The sequence below is a fragment of the Brachycentrus maculatus genome, unplaced genomic scaffold, assembly GCF_059751285.1.
Source record: "Brachycentrus maculatus isolate JH-2025_06_01 unplaced genomic scaffold, ASM5975128v1 h1tg000387l, whole genome shotgun sequence".
NCBI classification, from domain to species: Eukaryota; Metazoa; Arthropoda; class Insecta; order Trichoptera; family Brachycentridae; genus Brachycentrus; species Brachycentrus maculatus.
In genome coordinates this window covers 78872-102716 of record NW_028281136.1, presented here as the reverse complement: position 1 = coordinate 102716, position 23845 = coordinate 78872, and the positions used below count along the sequence as shown (strand labels likewise).

Sequence of the window (23845 nt, the reverse complement as noted above, 5' to 3'; positions counted from 1 at the left end):
TAATTTGGAATATACCTACGATATCTTCAGTAATTTGGAATGTACCAATGTACCTATGACATCTTCAGTAATTTGGAAAGTACCTATGACATCTTCAGTTATTGAGAATATACCTATGACATTTTCAATAATTTGAAATGTACCTGTGGCGCCAATTGAATTACATTGCGCGTAAATGAATGTTTAATATAAACATATCGTTTGTGTGGGCCGTTTCCAACCCTTTAGGAGCCGGCTGGTCAAGATGTCGAGCTGTCCGGGCGGACCGCAAGGGGTTGACGAGGGTCCACAGCGACCCCCGATCCAGAGACGATACATTAATCACTACGGGGCTGGTTTTGGCCACTCGGCCCTAATTTTTACCCTAATGTTTGAAAGCGAACAGCACTAATTTAATTTTTTATTTGTTCGGGAATTGTAAAGCTTTACATATTCAAAAATTATACAAAAAACAATAGTTACATTAACAATAATAAACATTACATTACATTAACAAAAATAATAATAAATAATAAAACCCTTTTTCGCACCCCAATGGTGCATAGGGCACTGCGTCATATAAATGCAGTGTTATCTCGATCGTTTACACATGAAGGAAAGGTGATCAGCCCTCCGCTTCAGGTAATATTGAATAAATATATTAATGAAAAAATTACTTTTTTTATTTTACCCCCCTTGGGAATCGAAGCCGGGACCTCCAGAATGGTAGCCGAGCGTGCTGACCATTACACTACGGAGGCGAACGAAAATAGTTACGTTAAAAAAAGCCAATTGAACAATTCCACATTTATGTTATAAAAAAAAACATTCAGGGAATTAAAAAAAAGTATGGTATAAATTAATAGATTTAGCAGGAAGGAGAAACATTTCGATAAGAAATAATCGTAAGAAAATTGTCAACTGGCTAAGTTACCGTCATGTCACTTACGGGCAAGGGTATGCAGAGAAGATTTTGAAATGAAAATTTTAAGTTAATGTGGAAATTTTCGGTTTAAAATGGAATTGACTCGGTCATATTACAAATACTTAGTTTACATGGTTAGTGCATGTTTATCTCGGCTCGTAACGCATGTTTGTGCTGGAACATTTAGTGCATGTTGGTCTTCGGGTCGACCAAAAATCGCATGTGCTTAACATTTTGTGCAAGTGTGTGAATGGTACTATGGTGGTGAAGGGTGGTATTGTTTGCATGTTGTGGTAGTGATTGTCCTGACGAAGAGACGGGTACGTCTCCAAACCGGTAGACATAAAAATCTCGGTGAGTGGTTATATACTAATATTATTAACATTTTTGTAAAAAGAAGTCCAAGAAAAACTTGGCATGATTAAGTATTATAATACTCAAACAGTAGGTGCATGAATGTGGAAGAGGCGAAGAATGTTTGCAAAGACAAATTGTTGTGGCGTTCTATTTTCTCTGCCTACCCCTGCGGGGAGCTGTTTGCTAGCTGGTAAGTTATTAAAAATGAAATTTGAAGATTTTTTTTATTAAATTTACACTTTTCGTATCCATAACACGTTTCGCCTCTAATTAAAACGAGGGCCTTTCGAATAAATCACCTCATTAACCCGCAATTAGGCGCCGAAGAAAAACATAAATTCAAAACAAGCAGTCCCAAAAAGGACCACAATGGAAAAACAGACCTTTTGAAGGCCGCCGGGCGTCAGATTAGGGACCCCGAATGGGGAAATTACTAGCGAGCAAGAAGCTTTGTGCGCATAATACAGTTGTGATGATAAACCACTTGATCTTGATAGGGTTGTTCCTGAACAAATTCTTTCGGGCAGGAGCATATGAGGAAATTATCTATGGCACAGTTTAATCACGTTTTTTGCGGTCCTTTTTAGGACCGCTATATCATATTTTGGAAGCGGGCGAACCCTATTTCTTTTTTTAATAACTAACCTGTTTCTTTGACGTATTATTTCAATATATTCGTATATGTACATACTCGCATGTGTGTATATATATATATATATATATATATATATATATATATATATATATATATATATATATATATATATATATATATCGCTCACTCCTTTCAAGAACGTCATAAATCAAATACCTGATTTTTTAGGAGAACGATTTAATAATTAAGATAAAGTTTAAAAATATAACTCGATGTATTAAAAATAAATATCAAGCCACTTATTAAACTTTTTACTGTGCAACAGATCTTTTTAGGGAAACCCTGAAGGTTTTTTCTCCATTTGAAAAATATTTAGTATTTTCAAAAAAAAAATTAAACAATACCTTTTCTTCAAAATGCAAAACCAACATTTTCTGCCCTGTAGCGGGTAAATATTAAGTGAAAAATATGCCTCTTTTGCTGGGATATAGTACATTTTATGGGCATTCCGAAAACAGGCACAACTGAAAATTGACGTTTTTTTTAATTATGACGTTCTTGAAAGGAGTGAGCGATTTGTGTGAATGACATGAATGAATTGAGTAAATAAAGGACTAATTTTAACCTAAAAACGTAAGCTAGACTGGCAGTACATAACGGAGTCCTGATTCCAATAATCCAAGCTAATGTATGGAAGTGAAGTTAATGTGAGGAAGTCCGCCTCCGTAGTGTAATGGTCAGCACGCTCAGCTACCGTTCTGGAGGTCCCGGGTTCGATTCCTAGGTGGGTAAAATGAACATAAGTGATTTTTTCACTATAATATTTATTCAATATTACCCTAGACCTGGTACCTACCTGAAGCGGAGGGCTGATCACCTTTCCTTCATGTGTTAACGATCAAGATAACACTGCGTTTGTGTGATGCAGCGCCCTATGCACCATTGCGTGAGGTTAAGGGTTTGTTTTTTTTTTTTTTAAATATATCGTATCATTTAGCCAAGTCATCCATGATTTCCTCAATCATGCTGGACAAATTATTAATGAAGTAATTTTACAAAAAAGTGTACGATGTATGTTAGGACTCTTTATTGTAAATTGTTCATTTGTGAGCACCAGCCAACGACCAAGTGAACACCGCGTCAATCCGATGCGGTATCCAATGGGTTCTACGATATAATGGTTCATGTTTATTCGATACATACGTCACTGACCCTTTTGCGTAGCGCAAACTAAACGCGTAGACTTAATTAAAAGTCAATAAATCTCAAACAATCGTTCTGAAATTGGATCTACAAATTTATTAATTAGTATGCAGATCTCACCCTTGTTTTTGGGAGACCATGCCTCGAATAGTGATCAGACGGCATTGTAAACAATGTGTCAAGCTTAGATTACATTGATAGATTTATAAGTCGAGTTAGAATTGAAGATGGAGGAAGGAAAAGTAAGTACAATAAGTACTATCGTTTTTATAACCTTTCCCTAACTGTGCCAAAAAATTGCGTGCGTTCCTTTGCTGTGTAGTCAATACACATCGCTAACTCCTTTCAACAATGTCATATATCAAATAACTTGATTTTTCAGGAGATCGTTTTTGATGTTTAAAAATATAATTAAATGTATTAAAAATAAATACTAAGCCACTTATTGAACTTTTTATTGTGCAACAGATCTTTTTAGGTAAAACATGAATGTTTTATCTCCATTTGAAAAATATTTAGTATATTAAAAAAATAACTAAACAATACCTTTTCTTCAAAATGCAAATACAACACTTTCTGCCCTGTAGCGGGTAAATATTAATTTCATCAATTGATTCGGCAGTCACTTTGTGGTAAAATCTATCCATTTTTCATTAATGTTTTACTTAGTAAATACCACTATTTTTTACAATCTACTGTGACACGTGTTTCGATGCATTCCACATAATTTTCAAACACCGTATGTTTGAAAATGATGCATCAAAACACGTGTCACAGTAGAATGTAAGAAATAGTGGTATTTACTAAGTAAAACATTGATTTAAAATGGTAAATATTAAGTTTAAAATATGCCGCTTTTTCTGGGATATAGTACATTTTCTGGGTTTTCCGAAAACATGCACAAAATATGAAAATTGTCGATTTTTGATACATAACGTTGTTGAAAGGAGTGAGCGACATGTAAAAATGAACGACTTAAAATTCGAAAAAAAATTAAATTCATAGGCAATCGCTTAAATATATTAAAATAATATATTGTTTTAAAATTCTTCACCTTTGCTTTCCATTTTTCCTTTATTTTCAAACTCCGCCCCCTTGTGTAACCCCCCTCCCCCTATCTTAACCCTTTCCTTATTTAAAGAATAGTTAATTATTTTTTTTTTATAAAAATGTTAATAATATTAGTATAAAACCACTCACCGAGATTTTTATATCTATCGGTTTCGAGACGTAGCCGTCTCTTCGTCAGGACAATCCCTACCACAGCATGCAAACAATACCACCCTTCACCACCATAGCACCATTTACACACTCAAAACTACACAAAATGTCTAACACATGCGATTTTTGGGCGACCCGAAGACCAACATGCACTACAGTTTTCAACACAGACATGCGTTACGAGCCGAGGTTAAACATGCACTGAAGTGATTGTTTCACTCTAATAATTTCTATCTATTCAATATCACCATGGACTGGTACTTGAAGCGGAGGGTTGATCAACTTTCCTTCATGTTTGACGATCAAGATAATACAGCGTTTATATGATTCAGTGCCCTATGCACCATTGGGGTGCGGATAAGGGTTTGAAGAAATGCCCCGACTTCCATATTCCTCTTCGTAATAACCGTTTTCGACCGTCGGCTGATACTTCAAGATAATTTTAAGCAAGTCTCCAAAATGTCGAAGAATTTTTCTACGGAATTCAATGATCTGATGTTATCAGGAGTATCGAATTGAAATTCAGCCCGAATATCGGGTGCGTCCCAGCGGGGTCCGAACCCCTAACGCTTGCTACGCGAGTCACGTGCGGTGACCACACGGCCGCAGATGACTTCACAATAATTCCACAGGAGTCGGGATGGATTGGAATATAAAAAGGGTCCTTTGAATATCGGTTTTGTTCAAACACCGAGGAATAAGGCTACTGTTCGATCAGCTAAGTTATGATAAATATATTAAATGCACCATAAATTATTTTAAAACATTTTGAGTGTGTCCAAATACTTGTTCACAAAATCTGGATTATCTCCAATTACAGGAGTCATTTTCATATTATCTTTCAACATCTCATCAAAGATGAAGAAGAATATGGAAGTCTGGGCATTTACGGGGCTGACGACCGTCATCGGCTAATATAAGAGTTTCTGCTTGGTAAAAAGCTTCTTTCCATCTCACCAATAGATGTCTCTAGTGAAGTTCTAGTGATTCAAGAACAAGGTTTCTAAATTGGTTCATATATATAGAACTTCCAAGAATTTGAGTAGTGTGGGTGTCAATAATGGGTAGAATTGGTGAATGTTACACGTGTGTAAAGTGATCACTTAAACCAGCCGATGACGGTCGTCAGCCCCTTAAATGCCCAGACTTCCATATTCTTCTTCATCTTTGATGAGATGTTGAAAGATAATTATTTTAAATATTACATAAAAGCAAAACACGTGCAAATTATAATAAAAATGTTATTTTGTTTTAAAATCACTATAAATATATTATATATATTTATTAAAATAATAATAAAACCCTTATCCGCACCCCAATGGTGCATAGGGCACTGCTTCATATAAACGCAGTGTTATCTTGATCGTTTACACATGAAGGAAAGGTGATCAGCCCTCCGCTTCAGGTACCAGTCCAGGGTAATATTGAATAAATATTACAGTGAAAAAATCACTTATATTTATTTGACCCCCCTGGGAATCGAACCCGGGACCTCCGGAACGGTAGCCGAGCGTGCTGACCATTACACTACGGAGGCGGACATAAATAAATGAAGAATTCAATCCAACTAACCTTGTTTTATTTTGGATATATTACCCAACAAATGCAATCCCTATTAAAAATTAAAATAAACTGATGAATATTAATTAAATTAATGTTAGCTAAATTGTTCGAAATCTTATAAACCTAAAAGGGTAATTCTATTCCCAGTCCTTTCATTTTCTTCTCTTCCTATCACTGCCATCTCCTTTTCTCACTATCCCATCCTTGTCTCATTTCTCTTCTTATATATAGACTTTTCTTATGCATAGGTGTGAAGAAATGTAATTGGTACTCATAGTTTTTTGTATTCTGATTTATCATATATTGTAACTGTTGTTTTTCCTTCCAATAAAATAAAATAAAGGTTCTGAAGCGAGAAAAGTTTGAGAAGCCCTGCATCATAGAGTAGCTTGTAAAATATTACAACCCTTATCGATCAGAGGGAGGGGGGGGGGGTTCCACATATTACAGCTTGTTGCTCTAGCCCTAGGAGGCTTTAGGGGTAGGTTTGGGGTCGAACGATACAAGGTTTGCTCCATATTAACATAACGCCGTCAATTCATGCCCTCGCAAAACGATATTTGAGTGCTTCCTAATCTCTGTTAGCAAATTCAGGGTTTGTTTCCACTTTATAGGAGATATTTATATTGAAGTTTCAAAATAGATGAAGAAGAATATATCTGTGTGCAGTGAAACCTCTATCTATCGTTTCTCGAATAATAGTTTTCCCGGATGGGTCGTTTATTTCTTCTATACCGAATTCTATGCCTCTGTAGTGTAATGGTCAGCACGCTCGGCTACCGTCAAATAAATATAAGTGATTTTATCACTGTAATATTTATTCAATATTACCCTGGACTGGTACCTGAAGCGGAGGGCTGATCACCTTTCCTTCGTGTGTAAACGATCAAGATAACACTGTGTTCATATGAAGCAGTGCCCTATGCACCATTGGGGTGCGGCATTTACGGTTCTGACGACCGTCACAGGCTGGTATAAGTGATCACTTTACACACGTGTAACATTCACCAATTCTACCCATTATTGACAACCACACCACTCAAATTCTTGAAAGTTCTGTATATATGAACAAATTTTTGAAACATTGTTTTTGAATCACTTGAACTTCACTAGAGACATCTATTGGCGAGATGAAAAGAAGCTTTTTTTTCAAAAGCTGAAATACACTGATTTCAACCCTAATGTATGGAAGTGAAGCTTGGAGTTGGCAAAAGAAGGATGAAAGTATAATAAATACAGTCGGAATATGATCTTTTATGGTATGTATGGTAGATGTTTCAATGGTAAAATACGAAAATAATGCAAGGCTGAAATATAAGTACTATCCATCAAATTAAGATAGGTGTGTTGAGATGGCTTGAACATTTCATAAATAAAATAAGAAACATATGACTTACAAGTCCTCTGATATTTTCGATTCCCGTTCGGAAGGTATATGAAGGTTCTTTTAATGACTTGCTATGCGGTCGAATATCCTGAAACAAAATAAATGGGAAAATTAATGTAAGGGATACAAAATATCAATTTTCAAAATATAATGCGCAATATATTAAAATAAACCATTTGATATAGTAAACAAAACTATTAACCTTACAACCCAACATGGAAAAGTCGTTTTAACCCTCAGTCTACTTAACTTTGTCCGCCTCCGTAGTGTAATGGTCAGCACGCTCGGCTACCGTTCTGGAGGTCCCGGGTTCGATTCCCAAGGGGGGTGAAATAAATATGAGTGATTTTTTCACTGTAATATTTATTCAATATTACATGGACTGGTACCTGAAGCGGAGGGCTGATCCCCTTTCCTTCATGTGTAAACGATCAAGATAACACGCGTTAATATGACGCAGTGCCCTATGCACCATTGGGGTGCGGATAAGGGTTTTATTATTATTACTGCTTAACTGGTCCAATGGACCCGTGTCAATGTTAATTTTGTGTTTATTGTATATCTTAATATAATACGTAAATTAAAATTATAGTATTATCAATATTATTAATATATAAAGCATTTACTTTGTGGTTAGTCATTTTAACTTATTTATTTTTGACAAAAATGTTAATAATATTAGTATATAACCACTCACTGAGATTTTTTATGTTTTCTACCGGTTTCGAGACGTACCCGTTTCTTCGTCAGGACAATCACTACTACAGCATCCAAACAATACCACCCTTCACCACCATAGCACCATTTACACACTCAAAACTACACAAAATGACTGCAATAAAAATGTGCAAAGACAATAACGATCCTAGAACACGTCGCTCACTCCTTTCAAGAACGTCATAAATCAAAAATCGTCAATTTTCAGTTATGCATGTTACCAGAATGCCTAGAAAATATACTATATTCCAGCAAAAGAGGGATATTTTAAACTAGATATTTACCCACAACAGGTCAGAAAATGTTGTTTTTGCATTTTGAAGAAAAGGTATTGTTTAATATATTTTTTAAATATACTAAATATTTTTCAAATGGAGAAAAAACGTTCAGGTTTTACCTAAAAAGATCTGTTGCACAGTAAAAAGTTCAATAAGTAGCTTGATATTTATTTTTAATACATTGTTATTTTCTTAAATTTAAAATCTCCTGGAAAATTTAGTTTTTTGATTTATGACGTTCTTGAAAGGAGTGAGCGATATGTGAACCAACTTAGAAACATTATTCTTCTTCATATTTGATGAGATGTTAAAAAATAATATGAAAATAGCTCCTGTTATTGGAGATAATCCAGATTTTGTGAACAAGTATTTGGACACATTCGAAATGTTGTTAATAAATTTTTTGTCTCCTATTCTTCGATAGTCCTTTACGAAATTTATCCAATTTTCTGCAGTGTTTATCGATATCCACTTATTTGCAGGTCGCTCTCTGGATTTCGGTAATTAAGCTGGGAGGCTGGTAAGCTGGCAGCGAGTGTACGGAACGGTCCGCGTAGCAGTTAGGAAGTTAGTCGCTCGGTATAATGATATTGTAGCCGTGTTATTAGTACCGGTAATGATTTGTATCCAGAGCCGACCGGTTGTAGCAGGAAGCGTACTGGAGGCCTCTGCTGCTGGAGGGGTGACCATGATTTCATCGTTTTATTTTATTTATTTATTTACATGTTTCATCATATCGCTCACTCCTTTCAACGACGTCATGAATCAAATAACTTGATTTTTCAGGAGATCGTTTTTAAAGTTAAAAAATATGATATAATGTATTAAAAATAAATACATTAAAAATTATTAAACAATACCTTTTCTTCAAAACGCAAAAACAACACTTTCTGCCCTGTATCGGGTAAATATTAAGTTAAAATATGCCTCATTTGCTGGGATATCGTACATTTTCTGGGCGTTCCGAAAACATGCAATTATTTTGTGCATGTTTTCACAAATTTTTGTGCATGTTTTCACAATTTTTTCACATGTTTTCACAAGTTTTGCAATGTTGTTTGTGACGATTTTTGATATATGACGTTGTTGAAAGGAGTGAGCGATATACGTAATCACAAAGTACAATTATGTACCCTCACTGACTTTTCCCGTGCCGAGGGCACATTTTACATAACTTATTTTAAAAACAGGAACATAAGGACCGAGGAAAACTTAGCATGGTCAAGTATTTCAAATATTTGAATGTGGTAGGTCAGTAGTCGGAATAATCTACGGGTAAGTATGAGGAGACGAACGAAAATGAAAGAGGCAAAGATTGTTTGCAAAGGCATTCATTTTTCTCTGCCTACCCCTGTGGGTTAGGTAAAAGTTCTGAATTTCCCACTTGGAAATTATGATGAAGATTTTCATCTCTGTTGTGAGATTGAAAATCTTAATTTAAATAACTGGTAGGGCGTTCTATGCGAAAATTAGCTTGTTACTTTTAATAAGTAACTATTACCATTTTATGATACCTCGCAGTGCTCCAAACGTCAAATAGGAAATTGGTTTAATATTTTTTAAATTTCGTATTAAAATTCGACAGTTCCGTTATATTTGTACGCTCATTGTCACCCTTGTAACTAAGATAAGCCGAATCCTATTGATAGGGTTTATACAGATCTCCAATTCTGGGTAAGATCAATTCGAAGTTTTGTAGTATCAAGTAATCGGGGATATGCGGGATGAATGGAATACAAGGCAAAAAGAATATTGATATATATATATATGTATATATATATATATATATATATATATATATATATATATATATATATATATATATATATATATATATATATATATATATATATATATATATATATGTATATACATATATATATATATTATATCTATATATATATATATATATATATATATATATATATATATATATATATATATATATATATATATATATATATATATCGTGGTAATATTTTTCTTTGTAAATTGCGTGTAAATAATATGTAAAGTGGGTGTATAATAATAAAATAAACAATGTGTTGCTTTGTAATTAAAGAAACGACAATAAAAGTTTATTCTCAATTAATCTTTACAATAATTTTTATATCTATCTGATTCTGACAGTTAATAATATTATATTTTTTCTATAGGATCTCTTTTGTTTAATTCTGTGCGACGTATGCGACATCTGGTGGTAGAACTGTTTTATGTAGGTACTGTTTGTAAGTACTTAGTGTATAGGTAGGTACCTAGTTATTTTATTACATATATATATATATATATATATATATATAAATAAAAAAAAAAATATATATATATATATATATATATATATATATATATATATATATATATATATATATATTTATATATATATATAAACAAAAATTATTCAAGAAATATTTATTTTCAATTGGTCTGGGTGTTTGTGATGTATTTTTCATATTTACCTTCCCTATCCTTACTATCCTCCCTGCAGACAAGCTTCTAATAGAGGCGTTGCGGGTTATTCGTTTTAAAATTGAAATTAAGTTGAAATAATTGAATTTTTTGTTAGAACACCGTTTTAGTATTGAAAAATTAAGTTTTTTTCAAAATAAATGTATGATTTTGAAAAGAACACAGTTATTGAATGGTAAGTTTAAAAAATATATAAAATAACATTATTGTTATATACATATTTTATTTTTTGTTATTTTTAACCCTTATCCACACCCCATGATGCATAGGGCACTGCATCATATAAACGCAGTGTTATCATGATCGTTAACACATGAAGGCCTTCCTTCGACCTTTCGACCAGCCCTCCGCTTCAGGAAACAGTCCAGGGTAATATTGAATAAATATTTGAGTGAATAAAAAAATACTTTTATTTTTTTGACCCCCCCCCCTGGAAATCGAACCCGGGACCTACAGCACGGTAGCCCAGCGTGCTGACCATTACTCTACGGAGGCGGACATATACTCGTATATTAAAAAACAATACATATATATATATATATATATATATATATATATATATATATATATATATATATATATATATATATATATATATATATATATTTATATATAAATATATATATATATATATATATATATATATATATATATATATATATATATATATATATATATATATATATATATATATATATATATATATATATATATATATATATATATATATATATATATATATATATATATATATATATATATATATATATATATATATATATATATATATATATATATATATATATATATATATATATATATATATATATATATATATATATATATATATATATATATATATATATATATATATATATATATTTATGTATGTATGTATTTATATATATTGATTCAAATTTGATGGTTTCATTTCGTTAATTTCATAACCCCGCATTCCTCTACGAATAATACTATTTGATTTCGTGATGTTCCAACCAATTAATGGTGAAATAAACAGACATACAGCGATTGATTGCTCCAAATGACAGTGTTCTAGGCCCACCGAAACTATTGATTACACAGTGATTATATTACCTAAGACAATATTGCCATATCAAAAATTCATTTAATAACTAGATAAACACACCAACATCCACCCCAGACCCACAATCAACAATCGTACAATTCGTATAACTTAATTTTAGCGACCGTAAAACAAATACGAACAAAAAAAACGAATAAATTATGCTGCTCTAGATTCTGACTCGTTGCAGTGTCCTATTTGACGTTTGGAGTACTGCGAGGTATCATAAAATAATAGTAATAATAATAACTAAATTACTAGTTTTTTTTTAATAAGCTAACGTTTGGGTGATTCTGAAATCTAAATACGGCTTATGCAACACCGCTTATCATGGCCTGACTCAGACTATTTTTATAATAATAAAAGTTTGATAGCCTAAACGTACTCTTGAGTGGATTTACTAAGTAGTTAACCATCGCGCCATTTTCCCGCAGGGATAGGCAGAGAGAATAGAATGCTACACCAGTTTTTTTATATAAATATGTCAATTTGATATCTCAACATAGATGAAGATTTTCGTCATAGCTCCCGAGAAGGAACGAATCCAGAACTTGTGAACAAATATTTGGACACACTCGACATACTGTCAAAATATTCCCCGCAGGGATAAGCAAATAAAATAAAAAGCTACACCAGTATATCTTTGCAAACATTCTACGCCTCTTCCACATTCCCATCGATTATTTTGACTCCTGACCTTTCAAATTTCAAATATTTGAAATAATTTGTCATGCTAAGTTTTCCTCGGTCTTTCTCTGCTTCTATTTCCAACTACATTCGCCTCATAAATTTGTTTAACTGTTCTTTCTTCGCTCATTCGATTTACATCCCCAAACCATCTCAACATACCTCTCTTAATTTGCTGAATAATGATTATCTCAGCCTTGCATTCTACCCGTATTTAATTTATAACATCTATCATACATCGTTTTGCCGAAAATTCGTCTAAAATATCTCATTTCGACTCCTAGCCTCCTGCGATGTCGATTCCCATCTGTCAATCCTTGGTGGTCTGCCCGGGAGTCGTCTTCCTTGGGGGTCTGCTGTGCAGTGCAATGTGGGGGAGTCTGGATGGTTCCATTCTCCTCATACGCGCATACCATTGTCTCCTTCGTTGCCTTCCCCACCTAACGACATCTTGGATCTCGCATATTTCCCTTATCCTGGTGTTCCTTATTCTATCTCGTAGACTCTTGCCAGATATGCTCCTTAGAGTTTTCATTTCTGACACTCTTAGCGCGTTTTTTGTTACTGCGATATCCGCTATCCATTCATTGTCTTCTTCGTTGCCTTCCTACCTAACGACATCTTCCATCTCGCATGAATGGCGAATGTATTCTATAAATATAACGTCAAACAATGGCTAAATATCGCCATATATGGCCCAGTATTATCATCTACTTAAAAGAGAAATTTAACTATGTGAAGTTGTGTTTCTTTACGCATTATTAAACGATTAAGTAAATGCTACCTTCAGATGAAAAAAAACTGGATCGAAAGATAATGACTTTGCTTTTAAAAACTGACCTCGAAGTACCTACCCATGTTTTCCGGCCATAGACAAAATTACTTTCTTGCAATTACCGCGGAAAATGACTTAAAATACAAGATGGCGGTTGTGTATGGCGCTCGTGATGGCCTTCGCTCTTTCAGAACTACACATTCAGAAAGAGAAGATACGCTTTGTTATTTTATTGTTGATAATAATAATAGAAAATATAAATGGTTTCGATAATAACCTTGTCATATTCAGGGATTGACATATCCATATTCATCCTTTGTTGGCAAGGTCCAATCAAAACTGCTTGGAGAAAATTGCAAAAAATAAAAGTGGTTAAAAACAAAGTTCTAGTTTTGTTTTATAAAATTTCTATATTGTTCTTCATCTCTATATCGTAGTCATACAGGAGAAAATGACCGAGTGAATTTTTTGCAAAAACGTTATCATTGACTATTTGATATCTTACTAGCTTAATATTGCCCTGAAAAAAATCCCAAAGGATTTTAAACTTGGAAGTATAATATATTGACTTCTTGAAAATGACTAACTGCATTGATGTTTATTTTGTTGCCAAGCAAAAGTGACTTAATTGACACTCCTGAACATTTTACGTTTTGTAAGTTGGTCACTTTCTCCTGTACGACTACGATATGTTGAGAGAAGCTTTTTGTAAAATTATATGCTCTTTCTGATTTCATTTTTAGTCACATTTTAAAACGATATAAGTTTAACGAATATAGTTCTATCGCTAATTATATCGTGGCTTTTTATGGGCACTAACTCTTCCATCCTCATTTCGGCTGCAGAAAATATTAATTTAGCCATAATTAGCGGGAAGTAGCCATGCATACTTCGTTCTGTGAATCATAACACTTTGAAGAGGTGAGTCGTCGACATTATGTTACAAAAAAAATTAAAATAATGTTATTTTTTGGCATCTCATCAAAGATGAAGAAGAATATGGAAGTCTGGGCATTTACGGGGCTTACGACCGTCATAGGCTGGTTTAAGTGATCACTTTACACACGTGTAACATTCTACCCATTATTGACGACCACACTACTCAAATTCTTGGAAGTTCTATATATATGAACCAATTTAGAAACCTTGTTCATGAATCACTAGAACTTCACTAGAGACATCTATTGGTGAGATGTAAAGAAGCTTTTTACTAAGCAGAAACTCTTATATTAGTATGTGAGATCCGAATCCTGGATTATATTCACACACATGAGAAACGCCAGAAAATACCATTTTCATTTTTATTATTAAGCTTATAATTTGACCAGATAATTTATTTACAACATTTTGAGTGTGTCCAAATACTTGTTCACAAAATCTGGATTATCTCCAATTACAGGAGTTACCTTCATATTATTTTTTGACATCTCATCAAAGATGAAGAAGAATATGGAAGTCTGGGCATTTACGTAAGCCCTTACGACCGTCATAGGCTGGTTTAAGTGATCACTTTACACACGTGTAACATTCTGTAATTGGAGATAATCCAGATTTTGTGAACAAGTATTTGGACACAGTCAAAATGTTGTAAATTAAAATAATGTGTTTATTTTTTATTGTTTTTAAAATAGTATTCTCAATATCAATTATATTCAAAGCTTTTCATGAATTGATTCGGCAGTCACTTTGTGTTAAAATCTATTCATTTTTAATTTATTTCTTAAAATCTTTTGTGACACGCGTTTCGATGCATTCCGCCTCGTACAGTGTTTGAAAATGATGCGGAATGCATCGAAACACGAGCCACAGCAGATTTTAAGAAATGTATTCAAACCCTTATCCGCATTCCAATGGTGCATAGGGCACTGCATCATATAAACGCAGTGTTATATTGCTCGTAAACACGTGAAGGAAAGGTAATTTTAGGTCCAGGCTAATATTAAATAAATATGAGGTGTTTACTAAGTAAAACTTAAACTGAAAATATTTAAAGCACTTACTTTGTGGTTAGTCATTTGAACTTTTGTATTTTAAAAAAAAAATGTTAAAAATAAAAAAAAAATCTATCTTGATCAGTGTTAGTACACTAATATTACACAGTGAGTATGGACACACTCGAGAATCAAGACAACACTGTTAATATACGACGTAGTGCCCTATGCACCACTGAGTGCAGATAGGGGTTAGAAGAAACTACAAAAATTATATTTTTTTAATTGAAAAATGGTAAAAATTTAAATTGGAAAAAGATAAAATTATTTCTAAAAAAAAGACTGATTCGACACTGAAAATGAGGCTAAATAAAAATAAAATAAAAGTTATGTGTGGTCGTTTAGAGCTGGCGACATAGCCACAATAAATTAACGTAGGTACTTGTTTATAAATAATGACATCAATCAATTCTGCCGCAATGTTTTTGTGCATTCAGTGCACATTCGGGAAAATGAAGAATTCCATAGAAAAACAAATCGAGGCCGACGGTGTGGTGTTTACACGACCTTCGCGTAAATACCACGCCGAAAAGACAATCAATTCGCCAAAGGATTATAAAACATGTATTTGAGAGTATATTGTCAGTGATTGACAAATTTTAAAAAACATAAGTATTTTAAGGAAACAGTATTACATACAATAAATAACGATGAAAACGAATAATAAATAAGAAGCAAAACTAAAACCAGATGGATATTTTACCGGGAACTATTCAATAACAGTTCATATTGCCGTTAACTCCGTAGTCTAGAGAAGAGTTGGGTAATATATCCAAAATAAAACACGGTTTGTTGGATTGAATTCTACATTTATTTATGTATATATTAATACGTGACGTAACAGTTGAATTCGTTTAGGTATAATTTTTAACATTGATCTTCAGTTTTATACACTCACATTGCGGATTTCTTTCTAGCTTGTTAAGAATACATTCTTCTTCTGTGGGTATCATGTCAGGTCCCTGTGTCGTTGATTATTACTTGAGAGTAATTGTCCTTGTCTTGGGCAGCTCTAAACAGCGCCTTGACGGTCCTGATCCCCGTCTAATCTCGTAATTCTGGAAGCAGGAGATCTGTCTTCTGCCCACACCTCGTCGACCCTCTATGTTCCATTTTATGATTAGGTGCATTTAAAGAAATCCGTTTTAAAAAATATCACGAAACAAAAAATACTTTGATTTTGACATCTTAACAAAGATGAAGAAGCATACAAATATCTATATCTTGCATACAAATAAAAAGGTCTCTGCTAAATAAAAGCTTTCTCACTCCAACACAGATGGCTGTTGTGTTTAATCAATATCTCTAATAGTTTCCGAAATTTGAGTAGTGTGCTAGTCAATCATGGGTAGAATGTTAAATAGTGCTCGTAAAGTGATCACTTGACCAGCCTTTGATAGGTCAAAAGCTCTGTAAATACCCATACTAAAATATTCTTCTTCATCTCTGCTAAGATGCCAAAATATAAAATTAAGTGGAGAAAACCGAGATTTGGATTGTGAACAAGTATTTGGAAACACTCAAAATTGTTGGGTTATATATCCATAATTTAACACGGTTATTGGATTGAATTCTACTTTTATTTACATATATGATATGTGACGCGTTTCGTCTTGAAATCATTTATGTAAATAAAAGTAGAATTCAATCCAATAACCGTGTTTAATTTTAGATATATTACCCAACAATTCAATATGGAATTCTACCAATTCTGCAGTTACAATAAACACTCAAAATGCCGTGAGTAAAAATGCTTTCTGCAAAACCGATAAAATGCGAAAGCCGAAATACAATTAATAAACGTGCGCGGGAAACGTGATTTTGAAAAAAGAACAAAATTGAACACTTAGCTGGAAAAACAAAAAGGAATTAATATCGTGAGCACAAGGCGAAATTACAAAATACCGCCGTCAATCAAATCAATGACACTCTATTAAAACTTCGCATACAAAACAGATTAAGACATCGAAAAAAGTAATCCGTCGTTTTTTAATGTCACTCTTTACGAATCTGACAGATGGGTGAATCACAAAACGATGGCGTCCTTAATATCTGTGACCTGCGTACAGAATTTCGAGATGTCTGTATTGGAAATTGATCGGGCCGTATAAAAACAAGTTTGTGACGGTGTTTCAAATTAGCTTTTGCGTTTTCTATGGCCATTTTGGCGGGAAGGAGACTTTTTTTTTCATGAAAAGATTTGGATTTCAAAGTTATAATGAGTTTTTGGATATCTTTTGTCGAACGTCATGTCTCGATTGAAAATAAATTAATTAAAAAAATACATAATATGGTGAAATTCAGTCATTTAATTGAAATTGAAATTGAATCTTTTTACGTGTTGGAATCCATTGTGATGATTACCACAGAATTTAGTGGTTAAAGCGTTTGGCTAATGAGTTTTATTGTGATAATGGAGGTGGATAAATTTTAAATAGATCGGATCATTCGGCCACTCAATGGTGCATAGGGCATTGCATCGTATCTCGTCATCTTGTATATGCATTTTCGGACTTAAATCCAGTAAAATAAGTCTGTTAATGTTTAGTATGTCTTCTTCTTCAAACCCTCATCTGTACCCAACGGTGCCTAGGGCACTGCATCATATAAACGCAGTGTTGATCTTGATCATAACCACATGAAGGAAAGGTGATCAGCCCTCCGCTTCAGTTACCAGTCCAGGGTGATATTGAATAAATATTAGAGTGAAAAAATCACTGAAATTTATTTAACCCCCCTGGGTATCGAACCCGGGACCTCCAGTACGGTAGCCGAGCGTGCTGACCTTACATGTGCTGACATTACACTACGGAGGCGGACAGATAACACTGCGTTAATATGATGCAGTGCCCTACGCACCATCGGGTGTGGATAAAGGTTTTAATAAAAATAAAAATTAATGTTTAGTATAGTTTTTTTTAAATAAACAAGCTAAATAATTATGCAAACACGTGACCCATACATTGTTGCTCAAAGCTAAAGTATTTTAATGACCGCTGAATAAATTGAATTTTTTTGACAAGCGTTTAGGACTAGTCGGTAGATACCATGGATAATCACCCACCAACAGCGACTGGGTAATTAATTAATGAAGATCTGTACTGTAAAAACAAGTTTTTAATATGTTTCTTCAAGTTTATTGTGTATCTACCGTTGCTCGAAGGAGACATTGTTGTAAAAATATAATAATAATAAATATTAAAACCCTTATCCGCACCCAATGGTGCATAGGGCACTGCGTCATATAAACGCAGTGTTATCTTGATCGTTTACACATGAAGGAAGGGTGATCAGCCCTCCGCTTCAGGTACCAGTCCATGGTAGTATTGAATAAATATTACAGTGAAAAAATCACTTTTATTTATTTTACCCCCTTGGGTATCGAACCCGGGACCTCCAGAACGGTAGCCGAGCGTGCTGACCATTACACTACGGCGGCGGACATTTTATAAATTGTAAAAATAAATAAATTATTATATTTGGCATATCAAGCACAAAAAACGCGCTTTGAGTGTCAGAAATGAAGACTCTATGAAGCATATCTGTCAAGAGTCTTCGAGACAGAATAAGAAACGCCAGGATCAGGGAAAAATGCGAGATGGAAGGCGTCGTTAGGTGGGGAAGGCAACGAAGGAGACAATGGTATGCCCATGTGAGGTGAATGGAACCATTCAAACCCCCTCACATTGCACTGCACAGCAGACCCCCAATGAAGACGACTCCCGGGCAGACCACCAAAGAGATGGATTGACATCTGGGAATCGATATCGCTGGAGGCTAGGAGTCAAATGAGATATTTTAGACGATTTTTCGGCAAAACGATGTATGATAGATGTTATAAATTAAATTAGGGTAGAATGCAAGGCTGAGATAACCATTATTCAGCCCATGTGAGGAGAATGGAACCCCCCAGACTCCCCCACATTGCACTGTACGGCCAATATGCTTTTCATTTTTCATATATTTTTTTAGCTTATAATTTGACCAGTTAAATTATTTACAGCATTCAGAAATGAAGACTCTATGAAGCATATTTGGCAAGAGTCTGCGAGAAAGAACACCAGAGTAAGGGAAATATGTGATATATTTTTTTTCATATATATTTTTTAATTTTATTTATTTAATATAGTTAGATTTTTAAGTACAACATATTACAATTTCTAAGCATTTATACATATGGCCAACTTTTCGTTTTAGATTCGCTGTGCCTCTCCAAAAAAGAGACTGAGCTCTTGTGCTTGGAGAGGGACTTACACTCAAGGTTTAATGTTTTATATAATTAATGGTATAATAGTCTTTTTAATATATATTTTCAAGATTTATATGTAATGGGCACTAATTTTTTTCTTAAAATTTTTAATATCTTCTATTTTTTAAATTTCTTTAGGGAGTTTATTGAAATATTTAATTCCCAAATTTTTGAAGTTTTGTTAAATTATTTGGTATTACATTTTGGAGTTGAAAAATCATTTAAGAATCTCGAAGATAACCTTTTTTTAAATTCAAATATTTGTTACCCTTCAGTTATTGAAAAATTGTATTAAAAAAAAAATGGTTTCTATGTTTGGGACTTGAAATAGCGAGATGGAAGATGTCGTTAAGTGGGAAAGGCAACGTAGGTAACAATGGTATGCGCATTTGAGGAGAGTGGTACCATTAAGACTGTTATACGGTCAATTTATCAAGTATTTGAAATACTTGACAATGTCAACTTTTCCTCTGTATTTATTTGCTTTTATTACCGACCACATCCGCCTCATAAATTTGTTTTACCTCCTTTCTTCAGTCATTCGATTCACATGACCAAACCATCTCAACGCACCTTGTTTTATTTCATGGATAATGTTTATCTCAGCCGTGCATTCATTCCTTACATTACCATTTGAACATCTACCGTTCATGGTTTTGGCGCACTGAGAGATCGCATTTCGACTGCATTCAGTCTACTTTCATCCTCTTTTTGCCAACTCCATGCTTCACTTCCATGAATTCACTGCCAGTTCAGCATTTGCCGAAAAGTACAGTGCACCATTTCAGACTCGCACTCTTCTATGGACAATGTATAACACCTACTCTATGCAACTAGAAACTGCTGAAATACGAATGCTTAGGTGGTCAGCTGGAGTGTCCCCTAGAGACAAAATGAAGAGTTCTCGCATTCGTGGAAGCCTGGCTGTAACTCATATCAATAGTAAGGTAGAGGAAAGGCAATTGAGATGGTATGGGCACATAGGACGCAGAGAACCTGATCATATTGTGAACCAGGCATCGCATAGATCTTCCTCGAAAGACATCTAGATGAAGACCAAAGAATTCATGGATGCTGCAGAAAGATAACATGATTCCAAGGCATGGCCTAGGTGACGTTGTATATGATAGAAGGACCTACAGCCTGAGGACGAGGAGAGCTGACCCCAACAGTCTTCAAAGACGATAAGTTAGGATGAATCCAGGAACAAGAATAATATTTCAGTGCTCCATTCACTCTGTTCCAAAAATATTGCCATTAAAAAATTGTTAGAAAAAATGTAATCGTCCATATGTGTTGTGACTATTTTGCATATATGGCGCCACATGACGGACTGCAAACAGCTTTTACATCATTTGCATAAATAATTAAATTACCTTTTTTATGTTACATACGCCCAAAGCGACGGGTTGACAAAAAATAATAGTCATTATCGTATAAAACGGGCACGAATTGATATTCCCATATTAATACATTCATATTTTATCTTAAATTTACAAAACTACGCGAAAATACCAATAATATTAGCATATTTTGGTCAAATTGTTTTAATGTAAATATCATGATTTTGGCGTGCCAAAATACCGAATGTACGAGAACGTATACTCGGATTTTGATTTTTAATATTTTTGAATTCTTTAGTTAGCTTTAATTACAATTACATTGTATTATTTATTGATTCGGCATTAACTTTGTAGAATGACAAGTCACGAATAATTAAGAAAATTTAAAAAAACATAAAATTTAAATTCAGATAAACGTTAAATACCTACTGTTTCAAAATACGTCACCATTATTATCAATGTTTCGGCTTAGCGCCCTTCCTTCCCTATATTTATAAAACTATATATACCCCTAAATATATTTTTTGTCCGTTAGTTTCAATTTTTACCAGAAGATGAAAACATCTGTAAGTTTTCGAAACTAGTCGTATATACAATATAAATAAAACTCATTAAAGTGGTTTACTCAAGTGTTATTTTTTTTCAAATATTACATTTAATACAAACAGTTACTTACATATTTGTACTTAATTAACATTATACATTTATGTATTTACATCTTTTCATAGTAAACAAAATATTTATTTAAAATTCTTTCGCCTTTTCATTTTTCATACATTCAGGCATCATACATTTTAAAACCCTTTTACATAATACAATTTGCGATTTCGTTTTTTTTTAATGGCAGTCTTATTTTATTCTTATTTCTTAATATGTTTGGGATTCTTTTATTATTTTAAACTACTGCTCGTATTCTTATAATATTCATATATATATATATATATATATATATATATATATATATATATATATATATATATATATATATATATATATATATTCATATATATATATATATATATATATATATATATATATATATATATATATATATATATATATATATATATATATATATGTATATATATGTATATATATATATATATATATATATATATATATATATATATATATGTATATATATATATATATATATATATATATATATATATACGTATATATATATATATATATATATATATATATATATATATATATATATATATAAATATATATATATATATATATATATATACATATATATACATATATATATATATATATATATGTATATATATATATATATATATATATATATATATATATACGTATATATATATATATATATATATATATATATATATATATATATATATATATATATATATATATATATATATATATATATATATATATATATATAAATATATATATATATATATATATATATATATATATATATATATATATATATATATATATATATATATATATATATATATATATATATATATATATATATATATATATATATATATATATATATATATATATGTATATATATAAATAATATTATTTAAATTTATTGGCAGTCAAAATATTTCGTCAGCACTTGATTCAATATGTGAATATTGTTATAACACGATAGAGTGACAATGAGACGAAAAAGGTTGGGACTGTTGAAAATAAGTTAATACCACACGACTCATCAGTTGCAATTGATATTGCGGAAACTAGCTTAATATTTTTGTCTGTCTGTTCTGTTACATTCGAAAACATTTTGGAAATTCTGCGTTGCGCTGTTTTCGCAGATAGAGGGCGAAGAACCGCATGAGGCTCGCGAGCCGCTCTTGTCGACCTCTGCTGGACTGGTACCTGAAGCGGAGGGTTGATCACCTTTCCTTAATGTGTTGACGATCAAGGTAACACTGCGTTTATATCGACGTGCCCTGCGTAAAGTGATAATATTATATTATTTTCTGACATCTCATCAAAGATGAAGAAAAACATGGAAGTCTGGGCATCTACGGGGCTGACGACCGTATAAATTTTTCTGCTTTCTGCTCCGTTCTGCTTAGTAAAAAGCTTCTTTACATCTCACCAATAGATGTCTCTAGTGAAGTTCTAGTGATTCAAGAACAAAGTTTCTAAATTGGTTCATATATATAGAACTTCCAAGAATTTGAGTAGTGTGGTTGTCAATAATGGGTAGAATTGGTTAATGTTACACGTGTGTAAAGTGATCACTTAAACCAGCCTGTGATGGTCGTCAGCCCCGTAAATGCCCAGACTTCCATATTCTTCTTCATCTTTGATGAGATGTCAAAAAATAATGTGAAAATAACTCCTGTAATTGGAGATAATCCAGATTTTGTGAACAAGTATTTGGACACACTCAAAATATTGTGATAATATATGTTTCTACGCTGCGAATTTAATAATAAGGTTCCTACTAAAGAAGAAAAAAAATCCTGTTATTTGATATGCAACACGGAGATAGCTCGGGGGTGGGCGTAGAGGATGGAATGCCACACTCGTCTGTCCTGACAAACCGACGTGCCCTACGTAAAGAACTCTAACTTCATTTTTGTCAATTTTGAGATATTTGGTGTACGTCATCAATAGACCGTTATCTAAAAATATAAATTAACAAAAAATATATATAAAATAAATTACGCCTAGTTTTCAGGCGTATAAGACGCTATTTACATGGAATTTTCGAAATGAACTGAACTCCTAAAACGCTTACTACTTAAATTTGACAAAGCATAAAGTTTTAAAATGATTTAAAACATTATTTTATCGTGTTTTTGGATGTATAATACTAGTTTAGAATTTCAGATAAAACCGTTAATTAATATAAAAAAACACCTTGAAAAAATATTCTAAGCTCTCTCCTGTAAAGTAACAGATTTGCAGATAGAGTACTTTATGCAGTGCCCTATGCCTATCGTGCTGCTGATATAGGTTTGAATTTATTTACAACATTTCGCGAGTGTCCAGATCCTAGTTTGCAGACTTGATG

The 23845-nt window shown here is 32.8% G+C and overlaps 1 protein-coding gene across 2 annotated transcripts in view; it reads right to left on the bottom strand.

The window, feature by feature from the left end:
• LOC148303073 (irregular chiasm C-roughest protein-like) overlaps window positions 1-23845 on the bottom strand; it is a 142589-nt gene that overhangs the window by 77085 nt on the left and 41659 nt on the right. For both annotated transcript variants that reach the window (XM_088270499.1, XM_088270501.1), the window contains exon 3: window positions 7241-7318. The gene's annotated coding sequence lies outside the window, so the exon portion shown is untranslated. The remainder of the gene's footprint in view (window positions 1-7240; window positions 7319-23845) is intronic.